Raw genomic sequence first — 19,805 nt, forward strand, 5'->3', positions numbered from 1 at the left:
CCACAATACCGCAGAATTACAACATGCAGCTTGGGTTCCTTTTTTATATAGTGGCACAGCTAAGGCAGAAAAAAAGAGTTTGGGACTCCCAGGTACACTTTAAAGGGGAAATGAGATTATGAGAGTGTTAAAATGACCTTTATGGTATGCCAGAGACATTTCCTTTCCTGCCTGATTTTCTGTCCTCATACTGCCTCTTCATCATCTGAGGAAGAGTAAATACAGATGAAATAAACTTCCAAAACTGTCTGATGAGAAATGTGTTATGAAGACAGAAAGAGAAAGTTAAATAAACTAAATCTACCTGGGAAGCATGAAAGAGAGAATTACATGAAATAAAATCCCAGCTGCAGCTTTTAAATATTACCCATTTCTTTTTCTTTATAAACTGATGTTCTTTTTAGACCTGTACTCAAGCATAAGCAAAGACCCATACATACATAATATGCTTTAAAAATGAGGGAAAAGTTTCTATTGGTATTTGTGAAATAATAGACAACAATTCACTTTGTTTACCAAGTAAACCAAAACTGAGTTGTTGTTCCAGCCCTGTTACAAACCCGAAGATGAATGAAAAGTTATAAGCAAGAAGAAATACATTGCTTATAAAAGGGGAAAAAAAAAGGCTTGCAGTTCAACCTGACATGTTTTAGCAATTCGTAAAGAGACACAACTCTATCCTGTCTGCTTTCCAGGAGTATTCCCATAGCCTGGAGATCGAAGCTAATATGCAATAACCCAGCAATGAAAAGATGGTGCCTGTCCGTTCTGCTATAGTGAATGCTCTTTCAGAAGTCCTTTTCATAGATAGAACAACACAAACATCTGCTATTTGCTGCATGTTTGGTGCCCCCAAATGTGGCAAGAACATCAAACAAAAAAAAAGGAACAACCAAAATTAGCAGGGAGAGAAACTTATTATGAACCCTAGCAGTTCCCAGTGTATGGGATTTCTGTTCACTGTCACATCTGAGACAGCAGAGAGGGCACGCTCTCATTTGAAGGATGGGAGTTTCAGGATTCTGGATTACGTGTGCTTGAAAGCTTTATGTGAATGTACAGTATTGCCAGTGGAATCCTTTTCTCTCCTTAGCCATTTTCTCCAAAGAGACACAGCTTGAGTAGGATCACACACAACTTTGGCAGCTGAGCTTTAACATTCTCCCACCTGACAAAACACAAACCGAGAGCTCTGCAATCCCAGATGGGCTTAACAGCTGCCCTGCTGAGTCCCATGTAACCAACCTGTTACGCAGACATCAGCTCCAGACTCCCCTTTGCTACAGCTCACAGCCAGAGCTGGGCCAGAGCAGAGTGGGAGGGCTGCAGGCGGTGAGTGCAGCTTTTTGAATTAGTTTTGAAATGGCAGCTCTGTCACTGAGGAAAACTGCTCCCTTCACAGATTGAGTCTGGAACAAAGTGGTTTATCGATTTACTCATGACACAGAATTGACCAGCAACCAGTGAACTATTCATTTGACATCTGTATCAATAACATAACAAGTAAGAGATTTCTAGACAAGTTCAGGGTGGTAATTAATCCCATACACCTCCACTCATGGCCAAAAGCTCTAATCTCCCCCTCCTACACATACACACACACATTAGGGTTACAAGCACAGGTACTGTCTTTGCATCTGGCTGATGCTTGTCTTCCTCTCCCACATGAGAGACATTTGGGACAAGTGTCTCCTCAGGCAGTTTTGAGTCTTCTGTTCACACAGTTTATATTCCCACTCCTATCTTAATGGCTGCTGTTATCCATGTCACTTTGCCACAGGTGAGCCGTGCAGACACTGCCACTTCTGCTGCTGCTGGTTCACTCTTCAGAAAGAGAAAGCCACAGTCTGAGAAAGCGTATTGAGACAGATGTGGCAGAAGCAGCTGTAACATGGGCAAGTGAAAGCTAGTCAAACTGTTCCAGGCAACAAAATTGTCTCCTCCTGATGCTGGCCCCTGACTGCCTTTGACATCCATGTCACAAGGAGGCTGGGCTGTGCACCGTATTCCCATGCATCTGCTTTTCCTCCTAGGGGCAAGCCTCAGTGAAAGGTGGCATCCCTTTCCCCTTGTAGTTTCAGCCTGTTCTAATTGGAGCTTCCAGGTTGCACTGAGGGCAGCTTTTGTCCCACATAGGAGAAAGAGTCCAGGCCGAATCAAAGCGAGGCAACAATTTGTTCCCATTTAAGGCAATTTCCAATTTCCAAAATTAACTTCTATGATAACACTTGAGTTTAACAACAGTGGCCAGGAAAACTTGAGAGCTACATTCAGCCACTGAACAGAGAAATAAGGGCACAAGTAACTTTACATACACATTGCCTGCTTCTTTCTCAGTCCATCTTAGCTTGCCCATTTGCTTACGGTAATCATACGTTACGGCTTTTCTTTTTTACTCTGATGTCCCCAGTGTGTACCTTAAATACCTGCCCAGCCTGATGGTAGTCCTTAAACGCCTGCTCAGTGCTGAAACATGGATAGTTAAAGATTAATATAAATGAAGAACTATTTTCAGAGTGTATGCTTGCATGCATCAAGTCTATATAATTGCTTTAGCTCAGATGCTGTTGCAGGACAAATGGAGTAATATGGTACCCAAGCTTCACATCACGAATCCTAGTTAGGGAGCACAGACACGTCTGTGTGGAACTTCCATGATGGGATAGTTTGTTATGATCCATCAGAGGAATTTTTAAACATTAAAACATAGAGATTGAGAAAATGCCTTTTGATGACAGTCTGGTTTTTCATTATGAGCTCATATATTCTTAAGGGGAAATTTAGAGAAGAGCAGCTTCTCTCCCATCATTTTATCCTACTTCCCCTATGACGCTGAAAGAGAATGATGGAAACTCTATGTCTGTGTTTTGCTTTCCTCTAATGCAATAGAAACACTCCTTTTTGGCAGAAACGGCCCAGTTGAAATTGGTTTTCCATTTTTGAAGGACAGATGGTTTTTGCTTTGTGCGATGACACAGTTATTTCATCAACTCAATCCAGGGAAAAACCTGGGTAATGTTAAGAAATGGAAGGTTTATGTAAACTGTGTAATCAGAATGTTTTCTCTACATGGAATTTCCTTCAGCATCTGGCTAGTTTTGCATGGATGTTGATTTGGAGATGAATGCCAAAGATCATGTTTCATTACTGTTGTTATTAATGTAGTAGCAGTAAGAAGGGAGCTCTGTTCTTTGTATGTCATTCACTAAATGGTGATTTATGTGACTTCATCAGGAAATACTGTGTAATATTAGCAGATCAATGAACTTTCCTAAATATTCTAGTTGCAAGCTACTATGCAGAATCACTGAACCAAGAGCAAACCTTGAGAGAAATGCAAAACAATAGAGGGGAAAAGTACTTCCCACTTCTGTTAAAAATCAAAGAATCTAAGCTTTATACAATAGTGCTTCATTTGCACTGTGTTACAACCACAGCAGCCTCCTAAGATAAGGACTTTGCATATCCCTCCTTAGATAGAGAGGACAGGAAGGCGTTTACCCTGCAGTTTGCTCTCCAAGCTGTTAGGCCATCTTCTGCCTCCAGAGAGGAAATTGCACAATAGTATTATTGTGGCCCAACCTAAATAATTGGCTAGTATAGTGCTACTGTGGCTACTCAACTTCCAGATTAGAGCTAACTGTTGTTCAGTGTATGGTTAAATGTGGATATAAAATACACTTAGAAGGTGTTTTCATCTCTTAGTCTTGTTCCCTGCTCCCCCAGTAAATCCACATCTGCCCAGTCAATTTCTAACTCACAATGCATTGGGTGTGTCTATGTAGACTCCATTATATAGCCTGCATTTAGGGACAATGTTAGGAGTAAGAAAAATATAATGTGGGGAAGGGGTTAAACCAAAAAAGTAAAAAGAGGTGTGACGTTTCAAACGGGTTTTAAGAACCAAACCACATCTTCTACAGTAAATGACCCCAGAGAGTCGATGGGATTTGGGTATGATATGCTTTTGCAAGTATTCACAGTCACTCAGAAAATTCAGGGTGGAAATATATAAGAAGTTGGTATCTCTGTAAGATTCATTGCAGAAGTATAGAGATACCAGTCCTCTTTAGCACAGGAAGCACAAAAGCTCCTCTGCCAGAATGAGCATATGAAGATGGTTCATTGTTTTTTTGCAATGCAATGCAATGCAACGCAACGCTTCCTATTACATCAGACTGCTGCTTCCATCATAAACCTGTTGTGCACATTGGATAAATCTGATATGCTACACTCAGCCATAGGATCCAGATGCAAATCACTCACTTTACATGAAGCTCACTCATTTCTTGAGTGTGATGTCAACTGTTTGAAATCCACTGTCGCCATTACTTAGGCTAGGACATAGCACTGGAGGTGGGGGAAATAACATACCAAACTGAAAGTAAGGGGAAAAACCTGGTAGTAACTTACTGACTTAAATTCAAGCAGCAAAGGAGCCTGGACACTTGATTTCTTTGCAATTCTAAACTTGCATGTAGCATTTTTTCATGTACCTACATTAAGTTAGCAATAAACGAGGATAAAGTCCTTGAGTGACAAACTCAATAGCCAAGTACCTGCAGAGAACCTGATGCCATACATTGTGATTTATTACATTAATAGGAATTTCAGCTGATTTAAGATGTGACAGGGAAAGGTTGGTAGTTAGATTGCTCACAGTTCTTATAGTCAGTGACTGTTAGCAATGGATGTTTGATGAGGTCAGATAATCTTTTAAAACTCAGAATCACACTTTCAGATTGGGATCATCAAGTCTACAGGAAACAACGGTATCCCTTCTACATAAACTTGAAGGTGACAAAGTAGGCAGCAACCAATGTAGTCCATAAGAACACCTCTGGTAAAGTCTGTGTTTTCATTAGTAAAAGACAGTTAATATACAAGGATTCACTTTCGGTATCAGGATCAGGCAAAGCAGAGATCATTTCAATGTGGACAGTTACCAGACAGCATCTATTACACAGTCTGGAGCTTTCGTGCTCTCATACTGCTATTCAGTTATTCCTTGGCTACAGCTGAAGAGAGGTCAGGGCAGAGGAAAGATAAAGTGGAGAACTATAGCATGACATTGAAGAGAAGAAAAAATATCAACTCTAACATTCAGTTAGAGAAAGAGTTAATGAGACATTACAGGGTTTAGAATTGTATACATCATCTAAAATTCATCAAATACTTTTCTCAAACATTGATTTTCTCACATGAAATACATCTATTTGATTAGATAGCATTACAAAAGATATTTGTTGATAGATGGGCATTAATTTTGTGATACATGTCAGTTTTGTACACAAATGAAAGACCAAGTGTTCAGTGACTTTAAGCAAAACAGAAACAGAGTATAAAAGAATTGCAAAGGTTAAGCATGCCTCAGAGAGGTATTTGCAGATGTTCTGTATTTCAGGAGTCTTTGTGTTGTAATTTTTGTGGAATTATAGGAACTATCCTATTTTTAACCACTCACCTATCACTTAATAGCACAGTATTTGAAGGACAGTTTACTTTTCTTCTTCAGTTCCAACCATAAGAATTTGTTTTGGCACTTGGGTTTGCAGTCTCAGAGGTACCTTTGACATCTCAGAGATGAAAAAGGTAATATGCTGTTGGCCACCTAGGACAGTGTTCTTTAATGCAGTATGAGCTTGTTACAGCCCTACGGCCACATGCAGTGTCAAAGGGCTGCACATGAGCCACGGATGCAGGACTGCTGCTGTTGCTCTGCCTAGTGTAGCTCATGCAGCTTTGGTCAAGGGAAGAGCTGGGTAAAAACGGTGCTGATCATTTCCTCCCAGTTTTGGGAGGAAGGGAAAACTGTCAAGGGCACTGAAAGACATTTTGAACCACTCCAGCCTTTTGGTAGTACACTGCAAAAACTCACATAGTTTTCCAGCATTACCTGAGACCCTCATGGCCATTCTTGTCTGGCTGCACCACAGCTGGGCTCAGGAAATATAAACCAACAGCTGGAGTGTTAAGAGGATGATAGTAGTTAAATAACCTCACTTTTTAAAACAATAATAAATCTAGGCATAAAGATAATGCTTCCTAAGGGGTGAGGAAGGGAGGAAAATGAGTCTTTGTCCAGAACTGTCCTGAGACTCCAGAGTTAAATGTTCCAGGAAACCAGAAAACATCATTGCCTTTTGCTCCAAATGCACCTTTCTAAACACTTGTCTGCAATATGTCTATAAAGAATAAACAAACCTTCCTTCTCACCCTTCTAATCTGCACACACTTCCTCCTCTGAGGAAGTCAATCAATTAGTGCTACATACCATTGCTCAGGTACCAGTCTGATATCATGGCATTAGTGAGAGGAGAGCAAAGTGGGGAAGAGAAGACGAGTAGATCCACTGACTGAGTCTACCTTTACGTGGTGTTGCACAGGCAGAGTTGAACCTTTGTTAAGGGCACACGGCACTGTGCTAACTACTACTATGCAAGTCCTGATCAAGATGAGTATCCCAGCAGAGCAAGATGACATGTGTGTGTGTGAAATATTCTGTGGGCAGAATTCCAGTTGTACTCTTGGTGCACGTAGTCACTGTGAAAAATACTTATCTGCCTTTATTGCTATTTTGAAGGGGAAGATGGACATAAAGTACTTGAGTATATACATCTTATAAAGGATACCAGGAGTTCATAGTAAGATTCAGTACTGTCACATTAAAAGGAGACAGAGTGGTTTGGCAGAAAAGAAACCCCCTTGCGTTCTAACTCTCCTCACCGAGGTGGGAGGTTAGGTGCGGCTGGGTTTAAATTCTGAGTGATGCCCAATTTGCCACATTCAGTCCAGACACATTCAGCTCCTGTGAACTATCACGAGTCTGGATTCACTGATAGTGGGCTGCACCTTCAGTCCAGTCGTGCTCATGAACTAGCACGGCCACGCTTCAGGGTTTGGTCGCATTCAGGGAGAAACTGTGATGACTGGCTACTTAAACAGTGCAGTTTTATTCATGCGACAGATATACAGGTTCCTGTGGATTGCTGGCGATAGTGACCGTCTGCAGAAGAAAGCACATGCAAAAAATAGATGTCTAAGACAGAGATTTCTAAGTTTCCCACAGAAGTACTTAGTTTAAGTCTCACCCAAGGCATCCCAAGGTGGGGGAGGAAGAGAGGCTCAGTCCATCAGCTGATCCTGGGAGTCAGAGACAGTTTGCGAGGGAGCTTCCCTGACTTGTTCGTGATGGTGTCTTCCCTCCAGTACCTTGCTTTTCTTTAACCCTTTTATACCTTTTTTCACCTTCAAGGTGGAGTTTGAGTGACTTTAGTCATGAACACCTTTATTACGATTGGTGTAAAATTCTCTCACCTCTCATTTAAAGGTAGAGCTTACAAACAATTCAGGGCACAGACTCAAGAAGGAGTGGTGGCACCTTGGAGGCGGGTAGCCTTTGGGAGGTGTGTTTTAGTATTAAAATGGGACAGGGAACTGCTGGAGAGAGACCAGTGCAGGGTCACCAAGATGATCAGGGGACTGGAACACCTTTCATACTAGGAAAGGCTGCGGGAACTGGGGCTGTTTAGTCTGGAGAAGAGGAGACTGAGAAGGGATCTTTTTAATACCTACAAATATCTAAATGGTGGGTGTCAGGAGGTTGGGGCAGCACTTTTTTGGATGGTAGCAAGCAACAGGACAAGGGGTAATGGGATGAAGCTGGAACACAAACAGTTCCATTTAAACATAAGGAAAAACTATTTCACTGTTTCAGTGAGGGAGCCCTGGCACAGGCTGCCCAGGGAAGGTGTGGAGTCTCCTTCCTTGGAGGTCTTCAACACCTGCCTGGACACATTCCTGTGTGATCTGACCTAGTGGACCTGCTTCTGCAGGGAGGTTGGACTAGGTGATCTCTAAAGGTCCCTTCCAACCCCTACCATTCTGTGATTCTATGAAAGTTCACCCTAGGACAGAATTTTCTCAAGATTTGACAGACCATTGGCTCAGGGTACCCAAAGTGCTGCTTATCAGTTCTAGAGGACCGTCTCATTCCTATGTATCATCACAGAGTCTGACCACAGAGCCTCCCCTCTGCTCCAGACTCCATGGTATTTGCAGGGAATTCCTGTGATGTGGATTCCTCACATAGCAGCAGCAGCTGTATCCACCCTGTAAGCCTTCTGGATTTCATACCTTTCTTTAATTGGTGAACAATGCTGATTTTTAATGTAAGTTTTAATTTCTAGGCCACTTAAGTAATAGTGCCACAAGTGCCCAATCATGATCTACACATCTTGTTGCATCATTTTTTATGTCAGAAAATTCCAAGCTCCTGGAGGTGGTGAAAAGATATTTTAAATTATGTAATAAGAGGTTTAACACCTCCTATGACTGTTCATGAATGAGGTAATATAAGGCCCCTGTGGAAAGCAAAGCTGTTTCACAAATGAACCACTGAGGCATCCTTCAGCTTCTGAGAACCAAATGAAATTTCTTAATTGACTCCAATTGTTGCTTTCTGAGATGATATTCACTTCTGTAACTTCTATGAACATTAGCTTTGCTGAAATCATGTTGTAATAAGTGGGACTACAACATTACCAGCCCTGAGTGATAAAAATTCAGGAGCTTTGACATGTGATGGTTTCTAGTAACCACAGTAGAACGGGGACAAGGGAAAAAACGTCGACTGGCAAATCCTCCCTGCTGTTATGTATCAGACAGCCTCTGAAATAAGTGTGCCCAGGAGAGGCTACAGCCCTGCCAGTCTTCCACAGTCCCCAGGTATTATCTTCTCCAGGGAGTTATCCTTTAAACAATCTTTTCTGTCTTCTGTTGGTGGTGTATTTAGGATTCAAAGTGGTACCAAGTTACACTCATCATCTCTCTTTGCAACCACAAGAGCTACAAGCTGATTTTAGTAAAAAATGTAAGCTGAGAATGCAATCTTGTGTGTAATCATATAAATCTAAGTCTTAAGGTTAGCTATCATGTTAAGAGCCCCTGTAAAACTGTCAAGAGTCACTAATATTATAATTGGAGAAATAAAGTTGCTTGGTACTAGTCTAGGACTAATTAAAGCTACATTAATCAAAAGTTTATATATCTTATTTTAATAAGCTGTGAAACTAATGTAATGTGTGAGCAGTTTCTGGAACTTTGCAGCACGGTCTTAAAAGAAAACTGTAAGAAAAGCCCTTTTTTGGCTTTTCTATTCCTGATGGAAGACAGATTTTATACAGTTTGTACAGGAGAAAAAGGAATGTTCCATGTTTAACAAGAAAACAGTACATCCTGAATCCTTCTCCCTCTGGATGTTTCAGCATAGATGTCAGTGGAAACAGCTTTTGTGCCAATGTTCACAAAAAACCCTCTTGGCTACTACAGCTACAGGGCTTAGGAAAAGTTCTTTCAGACTTCTCTTAACCTGAGCAAGGTTCCTAAAGAAGGGTCATGCCTTGTGTGCAGGCTTTGGCTGAAACAACCTGGAATCACTGGGCTCGAGGGCAGGAAACGCTTCCACTGATTTTAAGTGGATTGTGATCAGACCTGTAGTGTGTTCCTGCCTTCTCAAAGAGCTGATCAGACCTACATCTGTCCTCTGGCTGGTTAGGGAACACATGCATGTCTTAGGCTTTTTGTGCAACAGAGGTTTGCAAACTGGCCCACAGTAAGGTGCTTATAAATGAGCCTTTGAAGGAGTAAGGTCACCTCAGTAGTCTAAGCTTCTCACCAGGCACTTGAAATTCCACTGTAAAATCTGAAGAAATGTGAAACCCAGCTCTTCAATATCCATGAGTCACAGATCATGGAACTTCAAGAAAAGAAAACGGGTATATTCTGTTCTCTCTATGTAGTTAGTTCCGTGTAACCATGCAGCAAACCACTTGGGAGACCAGAAACATGTGAATTGGGAGTGTGTAATGGAATTCACCTTCCTTAACTTTGGCATTATAAAGGTGTTCAGAGTAAACCTGAACTCTAACAGGGAGCATGTAGCTATTTCAACAACTTCTCAATGCATTTCCTTGTAAATTAAAATGGAAGCCCAAGAAGCTGTTTTTACAGCATCACCTCTTTCAGTGCAAAGCCCACGCTTGCTGCAGTACTGCACTTTGTTGTACTTTTGTGCTACCTTTTTTCCTACTTTTAAAAATTGTAATCCTTGAAAAAGCATCCTTTATTACAGTTATTAATTATAGCCACAGGAGATCCAGATGTTTTTTTTTCCTCTCTTCTCAACAGTATCAGCTTTCTCCATCAATTTTTGAACTGCTGGTCAGTCCTTGCTGTTACAGTGCTTGTGACATGACTCAGTTAACTGGATTTGCCTCATTTTTATTTGAAAGGGTGTTTTGAAATTACCACTAACATGATGTCTCTGCAGACAAAAGTAACCAAGCAAGCAGAGGAAAGAGTAAAAACCCAAAGTCTCTGTTTTGTCTGTCTCATTCCCAGCTGCACTGACGTAGTGACAGTTACAAGGTTAATAGGAATGAGATTGTTTCATACTTAACCACAGCAACTCTATTTCTCACCACCACACATTTCTGAATGAAACCTTTGCAGAAGACTTCTTGCTCCAGATACAGGAGCAGCGGTGGGTGTTGACATGCCCCTGTCAGAGTGAAGCTGCGTGTCTGTATGGTCTCTGCCCTGAGCTGTCTCAGTGTTTGCCACCTCCATTCCTGACCACGAATGTGTTCTTTCTGTTGTTGACACCCAAATGGCAATGTCAGGTTTTGAGCCCACATGGACACACACAGGGTGTCGATCTCTCAGATCCTGTAGATGTTACTCTCTTGCTCATAGATTTTGTTGTATGATGCAACATTTTTATAACCTAGTTCATGGTTTAACAGTTCAGACCTCCCCTTAGGTTTCTAATTAAAGTAAAATAGGAAGCAAAGAATAAGAACATTTCCCCTAGATCAGGACAAATGCCAGCTGAGCTCAGTATCTCATCTCAAACAGCAGCAGAGAACACAGGGAAGACATCTAGGTTAGTTAAGACCAAGCATACACTGGTACCTACAGAGAGCTTTTTCATATTCAGCTGCTGACTGATCCATATGCTGACAAGAATTGTACTCGACAGTGTTACACAAACAGATGCTAGAATGATAGAAATACAGAAACAAAAGAATGCTTGTTTTTTTTAAGTATTGCTTCCAAACATTCTGATGATGCTGGGGTTGATTTCCAGTTTTAACCTTGAAATACCTGAACATGTATCAGACCCCAAACCTTGTGGCAGGGGAAAAAAACCCAAGAGGATGGTTCCACTGCAGTGTCCTGTGTCTTTGTGACCATGTATGGCACAAGAAACACCAAAGCCCAGTGCAATGCCTTGCGTTAAGACTTAACAGCAGTGGGACCACCAACAGACATTGTCAGATACTCCAGTGTTGCTCTTTCCTTTAAAAAGCTAATTCCAAGGGAACCAACACTTGACAAACAGCCAAGCAGGTGAACATTGAGCCACCTGGTACAGCCCCTGTGTTCAGATGCAAGGAAGAGAGTAGGAGGGTGAAGACCTTTAGATTGAGCTGCTTTACCAAGAAGCAGGTCCCTGCTGCCTGGACTGCACAGATGCAGAAAGGTGAGGAGCAGAGTGGTCACCAGCCTTCAGTTCTCACTGCCTGAGAGCAGTGTGACTGGGCAGAGGGGAAGCAAAACAGGAAAGGTAGTGACTGTTAACATCTCTGAGCGAAGTAAGAGCAGACACATAGCTTTTTGTGTCATTATGGGATGTATTTTGAGATTTTGTGTGTGAACTTAACTAAACTTGCCTACTGTTCCTTATTCAGTGGAGGTTACTGGCTGATTGATACCTGTCATTCAGCAAACAATTCAGGTGTTGAAGTAGGGAGAGAGGCTTCCATGAGGGAACTTCCACTAAGTACTTTCCCAAAAGCATGATGAAACTGCTTGCATGGAAGCAACACATTTGTTTCTGCTTACCATCATGCCTTGCAGTTCGAGGATGTTCCTGGTGTTGCTCATATTGGGAATTGTGCTGTCTTGCTCCTCCCTTGGCTCTGACATCATCCAAAGTAAACGCAGCACAACAAGTGCATAGCAAACAAGTCTGTCACACAGATGACACTGTTGACCTATGTCAGTAAATTCCTGGACTTGGGTAGGAATGAGATCTCTTAAATTTGAGGAGACATGTTAAAAAGGAAACGTTCCTCATTTAAAACATCCATGGGTTTGTACTTGGGGTTGGTTTTTGCCAAAAATTTAATTCAATGCCCTTTTTTTGAGATGGTCCTATTCACAGGGCTCTTCAGAGTTGCAAGTGGACTATCAATACCCAATTCAAGTGAAAATTGACTGCTTTTTGCACATATGAAAGCTGATTTGATCCTGTGGAACAAGAGTCCTTACTGAGCTCTGCTCTCATAATAGGCTGACAGTATGAAGGTAATGAAACCAGGACCTTCTAGATTAGGGGGAGAAGAGGATGCTATCCTGGTAACTAAATAACCCCTGCAGCTATCACACACTGATTGTTGACTGTCCTGTGATGCTTCCTAGCTGCCTTTCCCTGAATCATAAGTATGTTTTTTGGTGGGGCAGTCCTCACTCCATCTGGCTGGAGAATAAATCAAACAGGATGGAAATTAAACTCAGTCTCCAATCTCACAGTGCAGAGCTGCATAGCATAAAGATCCATTGGCCCACAAATTCCACTTAACTTGATAAGCTATTTAAGGCAGAAGTGCATCGCTCCATTTTTAACTTTTCATCTTTAATTGGCTTTTTCTGTTGCCCCTTTCTACAGGCAAAATCTCCTAGGATGCTTCTCCCAGTACTCAGGACAAAAAATTCAATTCCTCTGTGCAGGGCTGCATGAGGTTACACAACAGATATTGACGTAATGAACACACCATGGGGTTTCTTCGTACCTCCACCAAACCTTTCCCCAGCACTAGAAAGTCAATCAAATGTGGGTTCCAGCCACAAATGACATTACTTCCTTTCAGTGGTAATAGCTGCTGTAAGGAACACCATATGAAAACAGTAAGCCTACTATTCACTGTTTATCTCTGACTTCTGTTGATTGAGCAAAGCGTTTGCTTGCGTTTGTGACTTCCACCATGTAAATTCCTCCAATACTGTGAGGCAAAAGCTTTACTATCTTCCAAGTAGTTATGGAATTTCTAAGCCAAGTGGGAAACAGAGAGAGAAAGCCCTGCATTGCTGAATCTCTTCCATAAGCACAAGTCTGACTACATCAGAGGGTAAACATTAACATTCCCATGCGACATTTCTTTGTATGTGTAATAATAATATCGGTTTTAGATGTTCCATTTCAATTCCCTCCACCTATAATCAACATCTGAGAGTAAAAATCACTTCAGAGAGCTTTAGTCTGACAATTATAACACTAAATCCCTTGATCAAAGGAGCTGTTGTTTGCCCAAAGCAAACAAGATGTCAGCCACATTCAGAGAGTTCAGCAGAAAAACCCACTTTGTATGACAGAGTGCAGCACAGTGCAGTTACCTTAATGTAGATAGATTGGATGTAGATAGATTGGAATTGGTGTAGATAGATTTGGAATAGAAATTTTGCAACTGAACAATACACAGCAAATATCTTCCCTATGTGAACTGCCACCTTCTGCTTTTTTTTTTTCCCTCTCAACCAGCTGAATTTAATGAACATACTACTTAACTACTGTGAGCATCCTCATGGAAGGATGCTTACCTCCAGCTCTGCAGGCAACCAGTCATGTTGCAGGTTGTGGTCAGCATCACAGGCCTGGTACTGCTCCATGAGCCAGCTGGCAGAACCACCGCAGACAGAGGATGTGGTACAAGGGCAGACACCCTCCTGGAGTCACCACACAGCTTTCCCCAGAAGTCAGATCTGCAACAGCATGTCGTTTTAAGAAAACAGGAACTTTGCAATCTGCAGTAGAGTTATAAATAACTGAGTGCAGTTTATTCACAACTGCTAGAGGGGACGTGACTCGGCACAGCCGTGGGTTTGAGAACAGTCTCAGAGATAAAACCTCTAGCAGTCATGAATTTTCATTGTGACAATACTACAATTGCCATTTCAGTATAGGAGACCACATTTGCCTTGCCCTTTCCTTTTGGTTAATTGCTCCTGAAAAGGAAGAAACAGAAGTGAGTAGAAAAGAACCCCAGAAACATTATACTACTTTAAGTCTCCTTTGAATGCCTGTGTCTGAGCAGGTGAGACAGAACTTCATTCACTTGTGCTGCAGCTTTATTTACATATAACAAACCTACAGAAAAGATGGGGAGAGAAACATAGGTTCTGGTAAATAGCCTTGATGTTTGCCAAGTCAGGGAAGGTTATGTTATCTCATACTGCACTGCTGTTGTACATCGTGTCTGCATTCACAGCTTAGCTGGAGACATCTTTGTTGAGAAAGGTCCCGTTTGACACAATCAGTAGTGTTCAGCTTTTTGCTGTGATTTGAATCAGAATACCCAGCAAGCAAGGCAGAAATGTGGTAGGAAAGACATAGGTGCATTTCCATTAACAGCAGACATAAACCCATGTCACATGGACAGGGCATCAGCAGATAACCTATCTACATCTATGGACAATCTTATGTCTGCTCTCGCTATTCATTGTTCAAATATTTAGCCATGAGGGTTTGTCCTGGAGAGTCTTTACCTCCATTTCTCATTTTATTTAAAAAAAAGACATTACTTGGGTTGAAATCTTGCAGAATGCAAATAAGTTTAATACTCCTCACAACCAACTTCAATGTATCTGCATTTGGGAAGGAAAATTTAAAGCCACTTCCCTTAACAGAACAAATTTTTTCAGTTCAGAGTAGAATCATGGTCAAAGTTAAAGCAAAACAAAAAATCCCCTTTGCTTAAACTTAGGAAATTATGATGAAAAGATCCTCTCTATTTGAGAAGGTGCTGTGTCCATCACTCAGTGTGAAGTTAGAACATCTGACAGCCATCCTTCCCCGGCACTGTGTTTTGCTGGGAGGCTTAGACCTGCCCCACAACCATATGGGTGGGTTCCTGCATCTGAAATACAACAGGAACCCCAGGATGGTGCAAGGCACTGTCAGTAACATCTGCTAGACTTTGACATTTGCTACTAGTCTCAGACCAGAGACTACCTCCTACCCAGCTCTGTTGTAAAAGTTCAAGTTCCTGTTGACCTCAACCATGACGAAAGCCATCCCAGCTGGTGATACTGCCAAAGATACCACCTACCTTTGATGTAGCTACTTGATTGTCATGAACTAAAAGCTCTTCCTCTCATGTGAGCTCAGCTGGCAGAAACTGGCCATTTTCATGATGTAGAGCATACTATACTCTTCAGTGAAAAAAAGAGTCTCTATGAAAACAGCCACATAACGACAGAGTGAAAAGCCAATTCCTCAGGTTCATTTTTCTTGACTCACAAGAAGCTGACTGTTTTCATTGACAGTCAATTTTTTGCCTCAGAAAGTAAAGGATGTATTTTCCTTACTTAGAGTTGTACCAAGCCCTACAAAGACGAGGTGTGTCAAGGGAAAAAAAACCCAAAACAATCCAAAACAACAGAGAGAACAAGTCTAAGGAGGTGATCACCAAAGAAGCAGATAGCAACGCTGACTGGATGTGGGTGTCCCAAGTGCATTCATCGCAGGGTGCAGGTACCCACTGCTCCAGGGGTATTCTTTGTGTCCTCCAGCTAACAGAGGCCACAGCCTCCTGCTTTGCAGCATGAGAAAACTCCCTGCTTTGAAATAGCATTCAGTACATTGCATCTCTGTCCACTGAGAATACTGTGAGTATTCACTGCAAATTCCTCCAGGACTGTGGTCTGGGTTTGTGCTCATGTCCATCTTCTCACTCAGCACCAGATAAAAGAGCTTCAGGTTAAACTCGGCCATTCTGGACCGCCTGGGTGTTATCTGAAGTCATTAAACGTACTGAACATTATTTCAAAACAGTGACTTTTTCTCATGCATTCACAATTTCTTCCCCTCAAGGGTTTTAATTTTCAGTTTTGAAATACTGAGACAGTTTTATTACGTTAAAAGCTTTGCTGTTTCCTTCTGAGAGCAGCCAGCGGTGCAGTACGTAGTCACTCATTTGCATAGGCTCCTTGGTTTAACAAAGCTTCCAGTTGCTGTCTGGTTATCTAGGGGTGTGACAACCAGCTCCAGTGAAAACAACTCTGTGGTTTCATTTACATATTAGGGGAAATAAAACAGTCTGAGTCAGAACTGGAGCTCTCTTTATTATGTAATAAAATAGTAAGCCTTTCAAAGAAGACTTAGGTCTGTATTTGCTGTAGTAGTTCCCCCAGAACTGTCTGTAAGACCTAACTTAACCTCAAAACCCCAAAGTCTGAAACTGGCTCCTTATTGTCACAGGAAAATGAGCTGTTGTAGCAGTCATAGGAGTATCAAGAGTGGCACAGTCATTACACTTAACAGCGCAGTGATGGGCTCACACAGACACACACGCTTGTGTGCACACACTGATTTTTCCCCTCCTGTCTAATATCTCTGATAAAATTCATGTGATGCAAACTCCCAAAGGAAAAACTCAAAGAAACTTGGAAATTCTCACCCTGAACTGTTCCTCCTCTGAGATACCTGCCACGTCTCCCAGACAGAAACTTTGCTGTACGGGAAGAAGTGTGAGAAGTTTTGCCAAGATTGAGCTGAGGGTGTTCCTACTTCCAAATTATCTCCAAAGCCAGAAGTAACAGAAGGATCATATCCCAAGAGCATGAAAACTGAGCCGTGGATGCTGCTGTCACAGTGGGCCAGCTGATGGAGTGAAGGGTATCTCCATGCATCTACCATCTGGAGGATGGAGAGAAAGACAGAGGTTTCAGGACCTTTAGAACCAGTGAATAAAGGGAAGAAAACACATTTGCTGGCCTCAGGATGGTAACTTGGTCCAGTGAAATACAAAGAGTAGAAAACTCATGAGATCAGTGATTACTGTCTTCAAAAGTCATCTGTCAGGGGAAGTGTGCCTGCACACAGCTTGGTGGAAGAGGGTTTTACCTACCTCTGTAAGTGCAGCTCTGCAAACTTAACTTCTCTGTTTGTCAGGGAAAGAACCAATAAGCTCTGATTCAAACTCATATGCTGAAACTCAGCAGTCCTGCCATCTTGTCACTATCTCCTGCCAGCAGAACAGGGTTGTATAGCTGTATCTGATTTGTACCTCTTTAGTGGGCCTGAAGGTCAAACTCAAAATTCAGTGGAAAAACTAAACACTGCATAAGAAAAAAACCCTTATGCATTATTTAGAATGGACCCTGAAATCCAAGCACCTCCTGGCAATGTACATGGATTTGAAGAGAGCATCCTCAAAGCATAGAACATGTGCTAATTCTCTTTAACTATACCAATGCTTTGTACATACCTGGTCCTGCTGACCAGTTGATGGGTTACTCTTTGGAGTTGTAATCACCCTGACACAGAAAAATCTCTCACACTGTGAAAACAATCAGTGTCATTATGAGAAACAATGATAAGCTTCATTTTCTGAGGAGGACTTTTCAAATGCCTATTTCTAATGCTTTTCTTTGACATAAAATCTTACAATGTTATGCTGGACACCGACCAATCCATTCTTGTGTCATGTATTTGTCGTGTCAATACATAGACTTGTAAATAGGAATGGTGATTTTATACTGAGTTTTTGGAGTCAGGATTTTGCTGATGGTTTCTAGGTGCTGAAGAACTGAAGTTATATCTCTGCTCCATTTAAATAACTACATTTAACCTGGCATTAAAAAAAATATGATCACTGGGTCAGGATTTTTCTTCTTTGTATTACAGATGTGACATGTGAAATGGCAGCAGGGATTAAAGAATTTCTGACTGCTCAGTAGAGATTAAATACAAACAAGGAGGGGTTTAATTTCATACCACAGGCACTGCCAAATAAGAAGAAAAGCTAAATGGACACATCTCAAAAATAGTGATCATTGCTCAGTTGTTGCCAAAATAAAACAGAATAATCTATGAAGGCTGTTTTCTCACTACAATTTCTGATTTGACACAAGAGCACTGATGCTCTGATATAAGTTCCTTATGCACCACTTATATCAGCTGTAGAGATGTTTTATTTTCATCCCCTCCCATATCCCCACTACCATCCTTCTAAAGGAAGTTATTTTGGGCTTTTACACACATCTTAGTAACTGACTTGCAACTTCAGTAATTTTTTGTGGCTATTCCATCAGTACTTTTCTGCACTTACAAAAACCAAAACTGAGCTGGAAATACAGAAGTCTCACCGTGTCATATCGCCACTGTATAGGTCATCAGGAGCCTTTGGATGCCCACAAAGAAGGTAGAGACAGCCATGGTGAGAGCTAGGGAGGGTCATCTTCTGTGCAAGTTGGATGAGATGTGACACATAATTTGAGTAATAGGTGTTGTCCCAGTTTGCTGGCAGCGGAGTCACACTGACTGCCAGAGCCCCTACACCCCTACTTCTTTCTGCAAAGAACCTGTTCCAGCTGTGGACCATGACTGGCATCATCCCTTCTCAGCCTTCTGCTCCACATTCTCCACTCTGTCCCCATTCTGTCTCCTGTGCAATGCTCCAGCTGCCCTCCTTACCTGTGAGTTCCTATTATTCTCCTCCACATCCTTCCCATCACAGACGAGTTTCATTCTCTGAGCTGCTGAATTCATGAAATTCCCAACCACACCAAATCTCTTACCCCTTCTCATTCTCGTCATGCTCACTCCCCTCAAGTGTCTTTCAGCAGAACATTTTCTGCTTTGAACTTCATAAAATGAAAGTTGTATGAAATGTTTTACTTGAATGGTATATGTTGACTATAGTTTGTACACTCCAGCTCACATTTTATACCCGACTTTAACCTTTCCTTGTGTTTAATTCTAGGCTTTGGTTCATGCCCTTTTTTATCAAGGAGTCATCTGCAGTGCTTAAACCAGATTCTGGTCTGGCAAAGCTCAGTGGTTTTCAAAAAAGCTCAACAGAAACTGCAGTTTATTTGAACTTTGTGAACACTTTAACTACACTCAGACCTTACTACCATTTGAGGCCATCATCTGCTGGCATCAGAAACTTCATATTTATTCATGACATTCAAATTGGGCAACTAATGTATTTTCCAATGTGACTACGAGTCTCACTTCTGGTGTGCCAACCACCAATGCAAGTACAAAATGACATAAAATGGTATCAAAACTAAATCTTGCCAAAGGTTTTTGCAGAAAGATCTGATTATGGGAAATGAAGAATTGTTCAAGCTGAAAGTTTGAGCAGTTTCAGAACAAAAGACCTAATGCAAATTGATCTGGTATAACAAAAAAATCAGGAACCTGTCCTGAAGAAGTGAACCTCTTTGGATAACCCTGCAAAGAGCACACAGCAGTCTATACCAAGAGTTATACCAGTCTCTGCATCACACTGCTTATCCTCCTACTACTCAGTGAAATAACACTGCCTGTTAGTGCATTGGGCTTGTGTGGCAGGGTTTTGGTAGCAGGGGGGCTACAGCTTCCTCTTTGAGATGCTGACAGAAGTTTCCTCTATGTCTGATAGCACCAGTGCCAGCCAACTCCCAGACAGACTCACTGCTGGCCCATGCTGGAGCAGCTTGTGAAGAACGGCAGCCCACAGGAATGACCCATGTTGGAGAAGTCTGTGAAGAACTGTCTCCCTGGGAGAGATCCCACACTGGAGCAGAAGAGCATGAGGACACCTCTGCCTGAGGAGGAAGGAACAGCAGAAAGAACGTGCAAGGAATTAATCTCATCCCTCATTTCTCCTTCCCCTGTGTCACTGGAGTCAGTAGGAGAGAGAGAAATCGGGAGTAAAAGTTTACCCAGATAGAAGAAAGGGGTAGGGGGAAGA

The sequence above is a fragment of the Colius striatus genome, chromosome 9, assembly GCF_028858725.1.
Source record: "Colius striatus isolate bColStr4 chromosome 9, bColStr4.1.hap1, whole genome shotgun sequence".
In the NCBI taxonomy this organism is placed as follows: Eukaryota; Metazoa; Chordata; class Aves; order Coliiformes; family Coliidae; genus Colius; species Colius striatus.